The sequence below is a fragment of the Papaver somniferum genome, chromosome 2 (genome assembly GCF_003573695.1).
Source record: "Papaver somniferum cultivar HN1 chromosome 2, ASM357369v1, whole genome shotgun sequence".
Lineage (NCBI taxonomy): Eukaryota > Viridiplantae > Streptophyta > Magnoliopsida > Ranunculales > Papaveraceae > Papaver > Papaver somniferum.
In genome coordinates this window covers 41,654,164-41,674,086 of record NC_039359.1, presented here as the reverse complement: position 1 = coordinate 41,674,086, position 19,923 = coordinate 41,654,164, and positions in this window count along the sequence as shown.

Sequence of the window (19,923 nt, the reverse complement as noted above, 5' to 3'; positions counted from 1 at the left end):
TTCCAAGCGACATCCTTTGAACCATCTTCTGAATCTTGGACTATTGTATGGAATGGGACACCCAGTTACACTTCCGTCTGGTCATAGATCCGATGGTGTGGCCGGATATGTGAATATATCTATGACGTGCTTTTGGAGTCTTTGATGCATGTGTATGGCTTCATGTTGAGAAATTCCTGCGGCTCGTAAAGTTTTAGCAGTGATGATGTTGAAATTACGAATAACCTGGTTGAGGGAAGTGAAGGCATCCCATGCTGGTAGTCCCCATGTGTAATTATCCTGAGCCTATTTTCTCGTGGAAGATGTGCTTGTACTGCATTCATTGGTAAGGTGGTGACTGCATTTAAACTTCTAAACCTGAAGGAGGCTTCAGTTCCCAAGTGTAGACTACTTTAATTGCATCGCCTTGAATCCACGCCTATGGTATTTGATACAAGCTTATTGTACTCTCCTGGATGTGATGCTGGGATGCTTGGAACATCACATGGATGAAACATTCTGGACAACGAAGAGGTAGAAGTGAGAAAGTTATGTCGTTAATCGTGGATCCCTCTGTCTTTCAAGAAAAAGTATTTTAGCCGCGTCTCTGGAATTATCTCATGAATGCTTGATTGTTTTCGGGGATGGACCGCGGTGAGCAGTCCCCAGTCGCACTTCTCTTTGGTTATTAAAGTTGTTTTCTCTGAGTAGGCTTGGGATACGGGCCTCATAAAGTGTTGCAGGCACCTTCTAGACGGAGAGGTTATGATATCCTTACATTACACCTTTGACGAATAGATAACCTTGTCGTGGCAATGACTTTTGGGTTGACCGTGCCTCCCGAGCTTTGACAGTGAAGGGATTCCGTGTAGATCCTCAGTCCCCAAGTTTGGTTTACATGTTTCTATCGTGTATGGTCGGTGAGTTGACCAATATAAAGATATCATCTTGCATCCGTACTGGTGACTCTATTACTTCTTCCATGTGAAACTAAAATATGGAGAAGTATGGATTACCTTTGTAGTGGTTGTTTCTATGGTAAAGCTCTGGCTGGTATCAACAAACGAACAACAACAGTTCTTGGCAGCAGAAGAGACTACATTGTCACGGGAACCCAAAATAGGTTGGATGGAATTGCATGGGCGTCCATGGAAGCAAAGGGATTGGCTGGATGCGTAGGCGAGTAAACTATCCACGACCATGAGCTTTGGCAAGATGGATCAAAAAGTGGCCACAACTATGAACCTTGGCTGGCTGTGATCACGATCCTTGACAGGGAGGAGTGTGGCGTCTACGGAATGATCCTTGGCAGGGAGGAGTGTGGCGGCTACAGCATGATCCTTGGCAGGGAGGGGTGTGGAGGCTACGACACGATCCTTGGCATGAAGGAGTAGCGACTTCTGGAGAGAACGTTGAAGCGGAGCGGCTCCTGAAGAGAAACGTTGAAGCGGAGCGGATTCTGGAGAGAAACGTTGAAGCGGAGCGACTCCTGGAGTAAAACGTTGAAGCGCCCCCTGGATCGAAACGTTTAAGCAGAGCGGCTCCTGGAGGGAAACGTTGAAGCGGTCCCTTCTGAGTTGTGGCCATGTCCATATGAGTTTTGGCAAGAACTTCCTGTCTCTCCATTAAGTCGATAATTTTAATAGGAAAGTTGGTTTCCTCTGGCTCCTCCAGTCTCTCGTCCTGACGAAGAAGTGGTAGCAGTCCTGGTGATGATTGGAGGCGTCATGCTCGAAGAAATATTAGGAGTAGTGGCGGCTTTGTCTCTGGCAATAAGAGGCGTCACGTCAGAGGGGATGCTTCCGGTGCTGCTGGTGTTGGTGGTAGAGGATGTAACGCCATTGGATGTCTTGACTGCACTTGCGGATGGTACATTGGTGTTGGCCATTCCCATTTTCTCTCATATGATATGGGCACATACTTTATTCGCTTAGGGGTCTCTCCACAAAACTGAATTTTCAGGTTGCAAATCCGAGTTTATTTGCGTGAGGCAATCCCGGCCGCGAGAAGTCCCCAGTCATCCTTTATTGTCTCTGTAACATCTCCATGTTGATCAGCGGCAAGGCGGAGAACCTCCAGTCCCCAGGCGTAATTCCCCTGAATCAATCTTTTCCTGGATAATGTGTTTCAGAGCGTTGCATTCGTTGGTACGATGCTGAATAAACCTGTGATAATGGCAATACCTTGAATCTAGCATCTCCTGATAAGTTGGAGGACGCCCTACCGGGGGTAGTTGGACTACTCCCTCTTGTACCCAAATTTCCAGTAACTCTATAACTCTTCTGATAGGCAACGGGAAGCGTGGATATTATGAGTCTGCCTTCTCCCGCATCAGTAGTTGTTGTGGCGTAAATTCTTGCAGGTTTCAGAATGAAGCTCTCTTTGAGGGCGGAATTGATGGTTGAGCGATCATCGATTCATGAGCGGACCGTTTACTTCTACCGTATTGCAAAAAGGTAATTTCTCTTGAGGGGCCTGCGTCAGCAACGACGACACGCGGTGGTTGACCTGGGTATTGTTCATTGGCACAACATTCGTTGCCATAAGCGTTTTGGTAGATTTCCCCCTCTTCAGATGCTTCTCTCTTCAGCAATGCAGTTGTGGTTGCGGACTGTTGGACAACTGTTTGAACTTCTGCGAGGGTTTGGAGATAAATATTTTTCATCAAGGCTTCATAGGCCGGCTCTTTACCTTTGTTTTGCAGATGTTGTGGCGCACCTAGAAAGTCTCCTCCCCTGGTATTGTGAAATTTTCCTGGATCTCGGTATTTGCAGAATCTAATTGGCCGCTCTTCTGCCGCTCCTTTATGATGTGGCTACGTGCTCCATCATCATCCCCATTGATAGAGGCGCAGGCTTTAGCCAAAGATTTAACATACTTCGTATTACTCTTGAAATTAGCGGGATCCTTCGGATAAGCCTTTGTTGATTCTTCCCACAATCGGCTTATTATACTCTTCAGGATACGAAGCGTCTCGTTTTGCCGCCTGATAATATCGACTTGGCTGGAAAGCATATCCTCTAGCATTTTTGGCATCTCTTCCATGTTAGTTGGCTTCCAGCTATTCATTGTTTCTGCAAGGTTCGAATGAACCAAAAACGTCTGGAAAGAATTTTTGAATGAAATGGGTTTCGATTAGTGATTGAATTGGGCCTAATACCAATTGGGATGGAAATGAAATTGAGAATTGAATTTGCAACCGAGATATTTAGTCTCCCACTGTGGTCGCCAATTGTTTGTGGGTAATTGGTCAATTTGGGTGTGTGGATGAGAAACAAGCCTAAACCTTAAACAAATGAACTGCACGGGAATACTTTAGATTCGAGAGATCAATCTATACAATCCTGGCCTAAACCAAGAAATGGCCGTTACAGGCTTGCTTCGGTCACAAGGTGAAGGAGAAGGGTTGGTCTTAGGGAGGGAAGCGAAGAAGGTGTTGAGAGATCAGAATGGTTAATTTTGAAGGTGTGGATTTTTATGACTTGTATCAGAATTTGAAACTAACTGCCCTGCTTTATGACACTTTCTTATAATGGGCGTGTTGCACGCCGCACGCTGTAAACCACCAGACTAATACCCTGATAAGTATCCACCATTTTGTGACATGTTTGATGTCTCAAGTGTTTTCGTGGAAAACGTGTAGCAGTTTGCTATGTGTGGAAAGTCAAAGTCATAAGACTTTCCACAGGAGAATAGCATGTGATGTTATTAGGCTTGTCTTGGCTGGTCGCCTAAGACTTTCCACGGGCTTGTCAATTCTGTGGCGAATTTGGATGGCTAATATTGTGACCCATGAGAAAGGGTGGCCATTGATTATGGCCACATTCTGTTGGCGCCTGATAATGACACAATGGCGTGGTTGGCATAGTTTGTGCATGCCAGTGGAACGGTGGTGCAAGTAGCGACTGGTGTAGCCATGACCGCTAGATTTTGGCATATTGATGTTAGACCCAAATATGGCTTGGAAACATTAGTTCTAGTTGCCACATCAATCCCAATGCTCTGGGTAGCATGATTTGGCTTGGTTGACGTAGCAACTTCGCCTAAATCAGGGTTTGGCATGCCGAAACCCTAATTAATGTGTGTGGCATGCGACCGCGGCATGGTAACGCTTTTTGTGTAAACGGCGCCATAGTCATGCCAAAGGAACTATAGTAAGGCCATAATGTGGAAACGGCCACAGGAGCAAGAATTGCTATGAGTGACTATGATATAGCGCCATTCCTAGGGTTTCCTGGGTCCCACATGGCTCTTGGCATGTTGCCCAAAGTGGCGTAACTTGAGCCACAACTGGAAATTAGGGTTTTTGTTAATGCGCCTAAAGAAGAGTCGTGCTTCTGACTAGAAAACCCTAATTTAAGCACATCATGGCGTTGGCCACGAACATGAGGTAGGTTAGCCCGTAGGGCGCTATTTACAGCACATTGGCATGTTTTGGCATGTTTCTATGGCAAAGTGGCACGTTTGGCATGTTTTGGCATGCTGCACGTTTGGCGTAGTGGAGTGACATGTTGGCATGTCGTTCAGCCTATTGGTGCAACATGACACGTTTGGCATGTTGGCGCGGTTTTTGGAAAACCAATGGCTTTGTGACCATTTGGCATAGTTTGCCTATTTTAACACTGTGGCAAGTTTGGAGCAACCTGATAGGTTAATATAAAGAGGTCGTCTAGGCATCGGCGTGGCCACACTTCTGGTATGTGTGTGGCGGATTTAAAGCTACCTGATTGGTCGATGGGAAAAAGGGTCGGCAAGTATGGGCCCAGCCAGCGTGTGGCGGGTTTAAGGCGACCTGATTGGTCGAAGGAAAATTGGGTCGGTCGGGTAACATTGGGCGTGCCTAAAGCATGTATACTCCTGCCTTTGATGCTGCTCCTATTCCGCGACTCCTTTCTGATTTTGGGTAGGATTTTGCACCAACTAATCCATGGAGGATTAATTTCTTAATTCGCCTAAGCTTAATTTTGACCAACGGGGTCTAATATATTGCGCAAGGAGAAAAAACCCTAATTTTTGAAAATTAGTCAGGGTAATATTTGAATCTTGTGAATTGTCACAAAATTGATTGACTTATATGTGTTGACACAGAGTTCTTTAAGTTTATTGCCAGAGAGCAGTATGCTTTCTGATTGAGTACTTTATGCAATTACCTTAACCTTGATACTTGGAAATTTGTGCTACTCTGCTGCGAGTGAACACAAATTGTCATGCCATATCAATATTAAGGATTCGGCCGGGGAACATAACACAGAAAGCATTCAAAGAAACTTATAATACATGCATGGCAAGGTGCCGAAATTTACATAGTATCTAGGATTGTTGCTACATGCACCATTCTGGATAAATTTCATACAAAAATATTGAATTGCTCAATAAATGCGCCAGTGAAGAGGTTGAATCACTCATCACTTTTACATGGCCCCGTTTGTTTGCAGAGTGACGGCATATTATATGCAAGGTTTACGATTTTAACCCTGGACTAAAAACCACCATCAACAGGTATGCCCGACTCTGGGTAAAGAGGAACCGATCCTAGTAAGAGGTGCAAACTATCACAAAGGGGAATCGATCCTTGTATGAGGTGCAACAAGTTTTTAGCAGAAAGGGGAATCGATCCTATGGACATGTGCAACACGTTTTTAGGAAAAGGGAAACCGGTCCTATGGACATGTGCATCAAGTACAAGTTAGATACCATATATATGTGGGGAACCGATCCTAATACCTAGTCAACCAAATTTTGATAACTAGCGTGACTATGCAAAGTACTCACATGGAGGTAGAACCGAAACTTGTTTTGGTAGAACCGTGAAACCCATGTTTGGTGATTAAGTGTTCTTGATCAATCACGTAGTTCTTGAAAGTCAGATGAACCAATTCTAAACTTGTTTGGAAGTGTGGCAAATCGGTTTCAAGATTGTAAGTATGAAAGAGGACTTACAAAGTAAAGATGTTGACATACTTTGAACATGTGCATTAACGCTTATCTTTAATTGTTCAAAGTTATTCCTTAATAACTAAAGGAAGAAAATCACGGATAAAATAAAATAAATTGAGAATCTTTTATTTAAGGTTTTTAATTTTATTTTTGGAAAATGAAAAATTAGTAATGTGCATTTGCTAGTTGGAGATTTTCTAAGAGATTTTCGGTCATTATTTTGGACAAAACATTTCCAGGAATTATGGAAACCGATTCTGGAATATATTGCATATCTTGAGAATATTTTCGGTTTTGGAATTGGTGTCCAAACTTCCTTGGACTATAAATATCAAAGTTTGCATTTTGAACAAACTAATCCTCAGAGACAGCAAAACTATCTCAGTTGTGCTGCTACTGGTGAAGCCGCCTATTCGGAGAGGAGAGTAACCTAATTAGGAAAAATCTCTTACGACCGCCCAGTTTAAAGACTTCTTTGGGATTGAGAATCTCTATTAGTACCATTGGTGGGAAACTAGATAATTGCGGTTTATCTTTTTTTTTCGATTGATTTGATTGACTAACGTTGGTTGAACTTTGATTGCACCTAGTTTTTTATGCTTGAGAGTCTTCTCTTCTGATATAAGATTCACTCAAACTATATCGAAGTTTCGACGGGGATCTTTAGCCTGTTTGTAGACCTAAAGATGTCTTGTGATAATCCATTGTTAACAAACTCCGTTCTGTGCGTGATTAATCACAAGAGATTCAAGTTGATTGTGTTCAGGTGTTTATCGAAGATCTAAGAAGATTTGAAGACAAAGAAAACTTTGAAGATTTCTAATTTGGGTTCATAATATTTGGTGTGCACAATACTTGTTTCGGTAAAAGAGAATCCAACTATAATCGGTTTATCCTTGTGGTAGATTAGATTGATTAGTTATGTAGATCGGCATCAATACAATTCTTTGTGATTAAAAGTATTGATTGCAAAATATTAACAATTGCTTTGGTAGTTGATAATCAGATAGATCTAAGAACCTGACAAAGGAGTTTATTGAGATAAACAGAAGAGCCTTTTGTCGAACTTACATCACTTGGTTGAAAACAATTGATACCAAACAGATTTGTTGTTCCTTTACTGTTTGGAATACGAACCAAAGGAATTGTTTCAAGTAGGTGACTCATTACAGGTCGGAGGCGTGGGAATACAGACGGAACTAGGTGAACTATAGGTTTAGTTGCTTGGTCTCAACTATACGAAGTTGGTTTGATTTTTTTATAGCGGCTTAATCCTGAGAGTATTCAATTATGGACAAGGTCCCGGGGTTTTTCTGCATTTGCGGTTTCCTCGTTAACAAAATCTTGTTGTGTCATTTACTTTTATTTTCCACAATTATAATTGTTATTATTATAATTTAAAGTAAATTACACAAACTTTAATCCATATTTACTTGATAAGTAATCCTATTGTGTGGTTAAGTCCGAACCTTTTATTAAGTAAACATACTTCGTTATTTCATTGTCTCATTCTTGTATCCATAGTCAATCACACTAGTTATCTTGTTGTCGTATTGTCTTGATCTCGTATCCATAGACGATCACACGAAGTGTGAACCGATTTGTTGTATTGTCTTGACTCAGTCCATAGACAATCACTTTCGGAGAAAGGACTTATAGGTGGAAAAGTTTTAGATTGAGGTATATTTGGTTACCCTCGTCTTTTCAATTGGTATCAGAGCAGGCAAACACGAAAACATCTAATAATATGTGTTTAGTGCGATCCGACCTATAAGATATGATTCAAAATAAGAAAAGAAAAGCTAAACTTATGAAGAACTCAGTTAACGTATGTCAAGATAATGATAATAATATCTCAGAGAAGGTCAATGGAAATTGGTCTCGAAAGTCTTTTCGAAAATCAAAGAAAAAGTCTATGACTGATAATTTGTTTGCGAATCAGGTTCCTGATCAGAAAAGCATGAATCCGAAACTTAAACATGTTTTGGATCCGACTTCAATCTCTAGTGAAAAATCGTCTGAAAAGAGATTAGATTCACTAGACTTCCCAAGTTTTGTTTTTCGTAAAATGTTTGAAAGATTCTTCAAACATGTTGAAAGCTATGCAGAAAAGGGAAAAACCATTGACAGTCCAGATAATGTCACATAACTTATTGTTCAACTAAATGTAAAAATATGTTAAGGAAAGCGAGAAACACTCAGTCATCAAAATAATCTGGCAGATTATATGGAACAAAAATTGGCCTTGTGCAATGAAGTTCATCAACATAATACTGAGTGTGAAATTCTCAGTCAATCGCTAGAACACTCATAGAAAAGGAATAAGATCCTTATTAAGAAACTTCTTACTGTAACATGTCAAGAGGTATATCTAAACAGATGTTTAGAAAAATATTTCCAACAAGGAATGGATACCTTAAGAGGACATATAGAATGTATTGAACAAGAGACATTAGCAAATTGTCGACTGGCAGATCTAGACCACACAGGTTCAAGCTCAAAGAACATACCATCCTGGGCACAAGATGTAATCAAGGATATTGCATCTCACAATAACAGAGAAGATGGGTTCAAAACCCACGAAGAGGAACATGATGATGTTCAAGAAGGGAGAAGATCGCCTCAAGAGGTATTTGATGAGGAATAACCTCATCCCAGTGCTTAAACGCATTAGATTGTGCATCCTTACAATGCCCAATCTTCGAATGTAAGGAAGCACATATATCCAGGAACTCTGTATCCTGTCAATAATCTCTTATTCAACATAGAGAGCTTACACAACCTACATAAAGATGCAATTTTCTGGCTCTATGTGTAGAAAAGTTGTATTGCAAACAAATTGTGTAAAACAACATAGGTTTCCGAGCTAAATGTATCTCTTGATACAGATCTAGAAAGATAATTTCTTTTCGAAGAAAGATGTGAATTTGTAACTGTTGATGGTGGTTTTTAGCTTAGGGTTAAAATCGTAAAACCTTAGTCAAACATTGACGTCACACTTGAGTAATAATGTCGCCACTAGCACATTTATTGAACCATTTAATATGTCTGCGTAAAATTATCGGGGTACCTTTTTTATATGCCATGCTCCACAACAGAGCCCTCGGTACAGACTGGCATCATCTCTGCACATGCCAGCCGCGCATGCTAGCCAAACGTGCCAATCACGCGTGCCACATATTTTAAACTAGGGTTTCGATACGCGAAACTCTAATACCCATATATCCGCGCCAAAGGCATGCCAACATGCCAGCCGCACCACCGTGCCAATGGCATGCCATGCCAGCCACATCTCCGTGCCAAAGGCATGCCAACCATGCCAGCCGCACCACCGTGCCAATGCATGCCATGCCAGCCACTTCTCCGCTCCAAAGGCATGGCAACCATGCCAGCCACACCACTGTGCCAATGGCATGTGGTGTGGAAATGGGGTTGCACACAAAACTTGCAAGTATACAAGGCCAAGTTTTATAGTATAGGGATGAGTAGGGGTTAGTCCACAGGGAGTGGGAGCATACAAGAAGTTTTCCTAAGCTAGCAATGGAGACAAGGCACTATGGCAGTGAGCAGTGATGGATGAAGGCAGTGAATAGCACTAAAACAGTTAGCAAAGCAAAGCAATTAACACAAGATGGCAGCACAGCAAAGATTAAATGGCAGAGGATATAAAATAACAATAGCAGGGAACCAAGGCTGTAAGCCAAGGGCAGGGGGAGTTTGTGCGCTGATTTCAGTGCACAACAACTTCAAAATGCAAGAAAAATAGTGAAGGAAGGTAAATTTAGCAGGGAACAAAATAGAACTGAAATTAAGTGACTGTAAAAGGGATTGTGGCTAAGCTAAGGGCTTAGAATCCACCTTTGTGTCCTAGCCAAGCAGTGTGATCCTAGGTTGAGTTGAAAATCCTATGCATACATCTAGAATGGGAGGAAAACTAATTTGCTCACTAGTTTGTCCCTAGTATTGACTGTCTTTTGACAGAACAATCAATCACAGGCACTATGAGCATTAATCTCTTCCCAATGCTCAATCAAAACATACATCAGGATAACTATCCTAGCCATTCACCATTTGATAGTGCACTAGGCTTCATCTGAGCCTCAGCCTAATGCAGTTTAGCTCATGCTAAACTTGTGAACAACAATAAACATCATACAGGATAATTCAAACAACACACACATAACATTCAAAATAATCAACTGTGATAAAGGGACTGAATTTGAAATTGTAATTAAAATTTCTTCAAATGTCTACTGGCTAGTCCAGAGATCATCCCCTTATACCCCCCCCCCCCCCCCCCCCCCCACACACACACACATCCCTATTTATACATATAAGAAAAATCCCCAAAAATCAGTGAAGTTAGGGTACCCAAAAATCCAAAATTCACTCACCTAACACACTGATAACAACCCAATCAACCAACCCATGCTTCAATTAGACGTACAATTGATTTCCCCCCAAAAGTTCCCAAATCAGAAAAATTAGGGTTTTAGAAATTTACCTAATCTCTGACTCCAATCAAACTTCGACCCTGCTTAGAATTAGTCTTCTCTTGCTTCCCATACCGTTAATTTGCCTCTAGATCGACCTAATTTACCTATTTCACACTTTAGGGTTTCGGCTGAAAATGTGTGAAATAAGTAAAGTAGAGGACTAGGGAGAGGGGAACAATGATGGGTTATCATTGTTTGACGCTGTGGTGATTATGGTGGTGATGGCGGAGCAGTTGGGAGAGCAGGTGGAGGAGCAGGTGGTGGAGATGGTGGTGGTATGGGTCTGTAGAGGAATGGAGAAGATGGAGTCGATGGTTTTGGGAAGAAGGTGCGTTTGGTTGGGTATAGGGTGTTCGATACTTGGGTGTTAGGCGGGTTCAGCGAGGTTTGATGATCTGCGACATGGAGCGATGGATGGGAAGATGGTAGGTGGATCCAACGGCGATACGGAGGTAAGCGTGGAGCGACCGTCGGATGAAGGGATGTAGCAAAACGGACGACCCAAGATGGAGATGGGCGTTGCGATGTAAGCGGGGCTTCGGAGTTTGATGTGCGATGATGGAGCGACCGTAGGATGCTGAAATGCTCGATCTGACGGCTGAAATCCGAGACGGGCTTGGATATAGAAAATGGGTTTGGGTAAGGGTTTTGGGCCTTGGGTATGCTAAGCCCATATCTTCTTTAAGAACAATTCTTCCTCTTCAAGCCCACTTCTAGCATTTTGGTCTTGTGCACGACATTCTTCGCGGCTTCCTTGTGGTAACTCCTCCCGACTTTTCATTACTTTTCTTCTCTTTTCGCTCCGCAATTCATCCAAACTTTATTTACAACCTAAAAATGCAAAATTAATTAATAAAAATATTTATTCTTGAAAACAAGAAAATACAGAATATGGGATAAAATGTAGAATTAATGCACAAAAGATGAGTTAAATGCCAAGAAAAATATATAGAAATATGCACTTTTTAGCACTCATCAAATACCCCCAAACCTGAATTTTACTTGTCCTCAAGTAAAACAAAACTAAGGAAATCCTAACTATACCACTGTCGCTGGTCTCTCGAATGCATTTAGCGTATGCACTAAGCTTTTTAAACCACTAAGTGTCCCTAGTGGACGAGTTGAAGTCTCGTGAAGGTTTGCTTAGAACGTACCTACAAAGTTCTAGGTCAAAATATGAGCTCAGATTCCATGAAACGTGACATGTGCAAGACAGTTTAAGCTCACAACAAAGGAATATGTCAATCTAGCTGTCAAAGGCACAATCCTAGCACTGATAACAACTAAAGACATGTGATAAGAGTGTAAATTGTATCTACACATGTGTAAAGAAAGATCGGATGTTATGACTAGTAATCACCAAGAGATAGTTTCTCAGGCTAAGAACCGAGGTCGAAATCTAGCTAGCTGTCCGGACTTTACGAGAATTGTGAACGAGTAGGAGGTATTTCACAATCACTCGCGTTGTACATCAATGGCATGCACCCTTCCTTGCTTAATAAAACAAAAAAAATGACTCTTTACATGACTCTTATTTACATTGACTACTCTCTTATTTTTTTTTTTTTTTTTTGTTTTTTTTTTTTTTTTTTTTTTTATTTTGGAACAAGAGAGATGGAATTGATAAATACTTGATTTTTTGTATTTTTGATTTTTTTTTTTTTTTGATATTTTTTTTTTTTTTTTTTTTTTTTTTGAAGGAAACACTTTTGATACAAACAAAAGGAAACAAAAGATTACATGACACTTTGCAAGAGGTAGCCCTTTTTGATGCACCCAGTTAAATTCGATGGTTGTCTTTCTTAATGTAACCTCCACCTTCTATCCCAACCAACCAAAGAACAAGCTAGTCAAGTTTCGTTCAGTATTCTAAAGTGATTGGCAATCGTACTTCCTATCAAACACCTTGAAGATCGAGGCCATACATGTATTGGTAGATCGTGCGCGTGCAAATTTCTTATCACTATGTGAATTGTGCTAGAATCAGGGTGCCTAAATATCTAGACTAAGACTCCTAATAACATATATTGCACAAAATCAATTTCAAGGTAAATGAGCTCCATTTTTTATGATTTTTCATTAATTTTTTTTTTTTTTTTGAATTTTTTCATTTTTTCAAAAAAGAAGGAGTTCGTTTTCAATTATGGCATATTATCGTGGTATCTACTCTATACCCCCAAACCTAACTAAACATTGTCCTCAATGTTTCAAATATGGAAAGAATTATAAAACAATATATGAAGAGGAACATGCTGAGTAGAGTAAAAGGAGAGAGAATACCCGATTGTACGGCGAAAGCTCGATTAAAACTCCGTTATTCAAGGCAAAAATCCATCATATTAGGAGTCACAATGGATGAGCACAAAATATAACACAAGGAAATAAAATTCGACTAACATATTATCTACAAGAAAATTTGGTTTTTAATGGGATTGGACTTTTTGGAAAAATTTGGTTTTGTCGGGAATGAAAACTTTTTGGTTATTTAGGGAAAGAGTGGACCAGTTTAGTCCACATAGACCGGGTCCTCCAGGTTGGTTGTTTCAATGTCGGGTGGAAATGGCTCAAGGAATGGCTTTAATCTCTGCCCGTTGACTTTGAAAACGTTCTTGTTGGAAACATCCTCCAGCTCTACAGCTCCATGAGGAAAAACTGTGCGTACTAGGTACGGACCCTTCCATCTGGAACGCAGTTTTCCTGGAAAAAGATGTAATCGGGAGTCATACAGCAAGACTTTCTGACCAGGAGTGAAGGATTTGCGTAGATACGCTTGTCATGAAACATCTTCATCTTCTGCTTATACTTGGCACTGTCATAAGCCTCATTTCTCAATTCTTCCAACTCGTTGAGTTGAAGTTTCCGTTGTGACCAGCTTCGTCCAGAGAAAAGTTCAGTCTTGATTGCCCAGTAGCTCGATGTTCTAATCCACAGGAATGGCACGGCTTTCCATACACTAGACGATAGGGGGACATGCCAATTGGTGTCTTATAAGCTGTTCTATAGGCCCACAAAGCATCATTCAATCTTAATGACCAATCTTTCCTAGACGGGTTAACCGTCTTCTCGAGAATGTGCTTAATTTCCCTATTAGACTTCCTTGTCCACTCGTCTGAGGGTGGTACGGAGTAGCAACCTTGTGAGTTATGCCATACTTGCGTACTAAAGACTCAAAGTACTTGTTACGAAAATGTGAACCGCCGTCACTGATGATAGCTCTAGGGGTACCAAAACGTGAAATATGTTTCCTTTAGAAATGAAAGTACCACCTTGTGGTCATTTGTTCTGGTTGCTATGGCTTCTACCCACTTAGAAACGTAATCAACTGCGACTAGGATGTACAATCTTGCTCAGAATAGGGAATGGACCCATGAAGTCGATCCCCCAAACATCAAAAATCTCCACAATCAAAATGGGGTTCAATGGCATCATGTTTCTCCTCGAAATGCTTCCTAGCTTTTGACAGCGTTCACAAGCAACACAATAATCATGGCAATCCTTGAACAATGATGGCCAATAGAATCCACACTGCAAGATCTTTGCAGCGGTTTTCTTGGCACTGAAATGGCCTCCACATGCTTGGTCATGACAGAAAGATATCACATCTTTCTGTTCAGTGTTGGGGACACATCTCCTAATGATTTGGTCCGGGCAGTACTTAAACAAATATGGGTCATCCCAAAGGAAATGTTTAACTTCAGCCAGAACTTATAGCGGTCTTGTCTCGACCAACGTGAGGGCATCTACCTGTAGCGAGGTAGTTAACAATATCAGCAAACCAAGGAGGTCTGATAGACATCAATTTCTCATCAGGGAATGATTCTCTATTAGCAACTCATCAATAGACTCAAAGTTAATCTAGACAAATGATCAGCAACCACATTCTCACAACCTTTCTTATCACGGATTTCGAGATCGAATTCCTGTAATAAGAGTATCCATCGAATAAGGCGAGCTTTAGCATCCTTCTTGGAAAGAAGATACTTCAAAGCCGCATGGTCAGTGTATATGATGATCTTAGACCTATGAGATAAGATCTAAACTTGTCTAATGCGAAAACGACGCAAGCAATTCCTTCTCGGTAGTTGTAATTGAGTTGGTATCATTAAGGGTTTTGCTAGCATAGTATATCACGTATGGTAGTCTATCAACACGCTGTCCTAAAACAGCACCAACAGCATAATCAGAGGCATCACACATAGTTCAACGGAGTTCCAGTCGGGTGGTCGGACTATAGGAGCGGGTGAGAAGGTTTTTAATTCCTCCCATGCTTCACACAAGCAGCATCGAAATTGAAGGTAACATCTTTGGAGAGACACAGAGGTCTGAGATTTTGCTAAATCTTTGATGAATCGCCGGTAAAAACCAGCATGACCTAAAATGATCGATTTCCCTCACAGAGCGGGTTTGGTAATGTTGATGAGGTCACTTTAGCTTTATCCACTTCAATGCCTTTTTCCGAGATGATGTGTCCTAGAACTATTCCTGAATTCACCATAAAATGGCACTTTTCCCAATTTAGAACAAGGTTCTTTTCTTACATCTGGACATCACAGGGTAAGATGTCTTAAACATTTATCAAACGAGAACCAAACAGAGAAATCATCCATAAAGATCTCGAGAAAACTATCTATCATGTCAGAAAAATGCTCATCATGCAACGCTGAAAAGTAGCAGGTGCATTACACAACCCGAAGGGCATACGTCTATAAGCAAACGTCCCAAATGGACACGTGAATGTAGTTTTTTCCTGATCTTCCGGAGCAATGTGAATTTGGTTATAACCGGAAAAGCCATCTAGAAAACAGTAGTGACTGTGTCCAGACACACGTTCTAGCATTTGGTCAATGAAAGGGAGCGGGAAGTGATCCTTCCTTGTTACTGTGTTCAACTTCCTGTAGTCGATGCATACTCGCCATCCTGTGGTTGTACGAGAGGGACTAATTCATTCTTGTCGTTCTGAACTACAGTAATGCCTGACTTCTTAGGCACAACTTGAATGGGACTAACCCATTTGCTATCGGTATTGGGTATATGATACCCGCATCAAGTAGTTTCAGGATCTCTCTTTGACTACATCTCTCATGTTAGGATTAAGTCTCCTTTGCATTTCCCTAGATGGTTTGGCATTCTCTTCAGGTTAATGTGGTGCATGCAAATGGTGGGACTAATTCCTTTGAGATCTGAGATGGTCCATCCTAAGGCCTCTTTGTGTTCCTTAAGTACTTCTAAGCTTACTTTCCTGTTCCGTGTCTAAACATGATGAAATAATGACAGGTAAAGTAGAAGAACCTAGGAATGCGTACTTCAACGTACTAGGCAATGTTTTCAATTCAAGCTTGGGTGGCTCAACAATGGATGGAACAAGCTTGGAATCAGAGAGTAAGGGTGGTTCCACTTCATATTTCTTTCAGTGACGTCCATTTGAGGTACAGATTCGAGCAGAGATAGGACGTCACTACAGTATGCATCATCATAGGAATCTGAGTTAAAGTTCTCCATACATGCTTGAAAGGGGTCGACGGATAGAATGTTAGTCAACGAATCTTGTATTAATCCTTCAATCATATTAACTTCATGCACATCATCATCATCAAGATTCACAGGTTGTTGACTAATATCGAACACATTCAATTCTACCGTCATGTTGCCAAAAGACAGTTTCAACACTCCATTACGACAATTAATGATTGCGTTGGACGTAGCCAAGAAAGGACGTCCTAAGATGACAGGAATGTGACAGTCTGGGTTTTGTACAGGTTGAGTGTCTAAGACAATGAAGTCTACGGGAAAATAGAATTTGTCAACCTTGATCAAAACGTCTTCGACCACTCCACGAGGAATCTTGACAGATCGGTCTGCCAGTTGTAGAGTGATAGATGTTGGCTTCAACTCCCCAAGACCTAACTGCTCATAAACAGAATATGGCAGTAGGTTAACACTTGCACCTAGGTCTAATAACGCTTTATTGACCGTGTGTTCTCCTATAGTGCAAGAAATTGTTGGACATCCTGGATCCCTAAACTTGGGTGGAGTTTTGTTCAGAATGATGGAACTCACCTGCTCAGCTAAGAAAGCACGTTTGTGCACATTGAGCTTGCGCTTTTGAGTACACAAGTCTTTGAGGAATTTGGCATAAGCAGGGATTTGCATTGCTTCAAGAAAAGGAATGTTGATGTTGACTCTCTTGAACAGATCTAACATCTCATTGTAATAGGTACTTTTCTGTTGATAGATCAATCTGAGGAAATGGGGCACAGGAGATGAGTTGGCAAAGGGACATTCACAGCAGTAGAATTGTCAGATTTTCCAACTTGCTCAGATTCTTGGTTTTCTGGGGTGGTGTAGAATGATATGTTCAGATTCATTAGTGTTCCTACTTGTTCTCAACTTTACCACTTCGAGGGTGGTAATGGCATGGACTTGATCGGGTGAGGTTTCATTGCAGGATGATGTGCCTGTTGAAATATCCTCTTTGGATTTTGTTGGGGTTGGCTAGGAAGTTACCCTTTTCTCTTCGCTCATGGAATCAGATTGACCCATCTTTTGATCAAGATTTTTCTGACTTGCACCAGACTCTGGACATCTCCTCTAGGGCGGATAATCTCTTGTCGGTATTGTGTTGAGGATATGATTGTTGTTGAGAGTTTGATTGTTGTTGAGGGTTCCTAGTTGATAACCTTGATTGTTCTGAGATCCCTGATTGTTTTGATAGCTCTGATTGGGTTGAGATGGTCCTCCCTGAGTGGGTCCTTTGACCATGAAAAGTTAGGGTGGTTTCTCCATCCTGGATTGTAGGTCTGTGAATAAGGGTTATGCTCTGGTTTTTGAAACATGGCATGTGCCTGTTCAAGCCTAGATTCCTGGACTGCAAGCAAATCGGGACAATTTTGGAATTGATGGTTGGGATCGTTACAAGCGGCACATACAGACGAAGCGACATGTTCTCGGAGAGTAGTGGTGGAAGGTTTTGAATTTTTATGTAGTTCTAACTCTTCTAATCTCCTAACTATTGATGCCATGTTTGCTTTCCCTCGAAATCTGCTTCAATCCTAAAAGCCTTCGCTTCGGATGTAGTCTTTCTGGGTTCACGGATGGATTCCCACTGTTGCGTCTTTTCAGCTACTTCAATCAAGAAGTCCCAAGACGCATCAGCAGTTTTGTCTACGAATAGACCATTACACATCGACTCAACCGTTGTTCGGGTGGACACATCTAGACCTTCATACAAAATTTGCACAAGTCTCCATTTTTCAAAACCATGATGGGGACATTGGAGCAATAATTCATTGAATCTCTCCAGTATCTAGCTAAGGTCTCACCCTCTAATTGCACAAAGCTATTCAGACTTTGACGAATTGTCGCAGTCTTGTGATTCGGGAAAAACTTTTTGAAAAACTCCTTTATGAGGTCATCCCATGTCATGATGGATTGAGGCTGTAAAGCATAAGCCAGGCCTTTGCCTTATCTTTCAGGGAGAAAGGAAAGAGCCTTAACTTTAGGGTTTCGTCGGACATTTGAGTGAAACGCAGAGTTCCACAAATTTCCTCGAATTCTCTCACGTGGTGGTACGGGTTTTCATTCTCAACACCTCTAAAAATAGGAAGCATCTGTATTGTGCTCGATTTCAGCTCATAATGGCCATTATCCTCGGGTAGCACAATACAAGAAGGTTGACTGGCTCTAGTTGGGTACATATAATCCTTGAGGGTACGGGGTTCTCCCATTGTTTCGGTTTGATCTGGGCTGTCTACCTCAGAACTCAGAATTTCGATAGGTTCTTCTTGATTAATTCTAACAAGTCTGTTTGTTTGGTCTCTATAGGTCACAGTCATGTCCTTGTAGGTACCTCAACTAACATGTTGGTCAGACAGAGCAATCGGAAACAATTTGTCCCACAAGGGTTACGAAGATTTGGTTTTGAATGGGTGTTGGACTAACAAGGGATTTTGGTTTTTTTTTTTTTTGGTTTAAAATTGGGCTTTGGAAAATTTTTTGAACTAAACCTAGAATAAATTAGCACAACCATAAAAGAAAATAAAAACAATAATAATAATTAAGACAAGCCCATAAAAGAAAATGAAAAAGAAAAAGAAGAAAATAAAAGAAAAAATAAAGACAAAAAATAATTACAGTCCCAAAGAAAATGAAAAAGAAAAAGAAAATAAAGGAAAAATAAAAATTATTACAATCCCAACTAAATAATTAAATTAATTATTACAAGCCCGAATTTGAATTTAAATGAGGCCCAAGTGGGTTAACTCATGGGTTAGGCTTACTTGATTTTTGGAGGGAAGCCCAAAAATAGGCTTTTGGTCCCCTTTTTAGTTGCACAGCCCAGTTGGGCTTTAGGATCGTCCTTAGCAGCTCACGCTCAATCCCAGCAACAACAGGTGGAACAGAGCCCAGCAGCAGCAGCAACGAAGCCCAGCTCACAGAAGACCACGAGCCCAGCAACAAAAGAAGGCAGAGCCCAGCAGCTTCAGTTGGCAGCCCAGTTGCTTTGGCTTGGCAGCAGCAGGCTTGGTTCACCAGCTCCAGCAACAGCAGCAGCAGCAGCAACTCAGTGGCACCTGCAAGTGAACAAGAGTGCAATGATCTCAGGAGACAGCTTCAAGCACAGCAAGGCCACAACAGCTTCAAGCATAACAAGGCCACAGAACAGCAATGAAAACTTCAAAAATATGGCAGCCAGCTCCCCGGCAGCGGCGCCAAAAACTTGGTGTGGAAATGGGGTTGCACACAAAACTTGCAAGTATACAAGGCCAAGTTTTATAGTATAGGGATGAGTAGGGGTTAGTCCACAGGGAGTGGGAGCATACAAGAAGTTTTCCTAAGATAGCAATGGAGACAAGGCACTATGGCAGTGAGCAGTGATGGATGAAGGCAGTGAATAGCACTAAAACAGTTAGCAAAGCAAAGCAATTAACACAAGATGGCAGCACAACAAAGATTAAATGGCAGAGGATATAAAATAACAATAGCAGGGAACCAAGGCTGTAAGCCAAGGGCAGGGGGAGTTTGTGCGCTGATTTCAGTGCACAACAACTTCAAAATGCAAGAAAAACAGTGAAGGAAGGTAAATTTAGCAGGGAACAAAATAGAACTGAAATTAAGTGACTGTAAAAGGGATTGTGGCTAAGCTAAGGGCTTAGAATCCACCTTTGTGTCCTAGCCAAGCAGTGTGATCCTAGGTTGAGTTGAAAATCCTATGCATACATCTAGAATGGGAGGAAAACTAATTTGCTCACTAGTTTGTCCCTAGCATTGACTGTCTTTTGACAGAACAATCAATCACAGGCACTATGAGCATTAATCTCTTCCCAATGCTCAATCAAAACATACATCAGGATAACTATCCTAGAAATTCACCATTTGACAGTGCACTAGGCTTCATCTGAGCCTCAGCCTAATGCAGTTTAGCTCATTCTAAACTTGTGAACAACAATAAACATCATACAGGATAATTCAAACAACACACACATAACATTCAAAATAATCAACTGTGATAAAG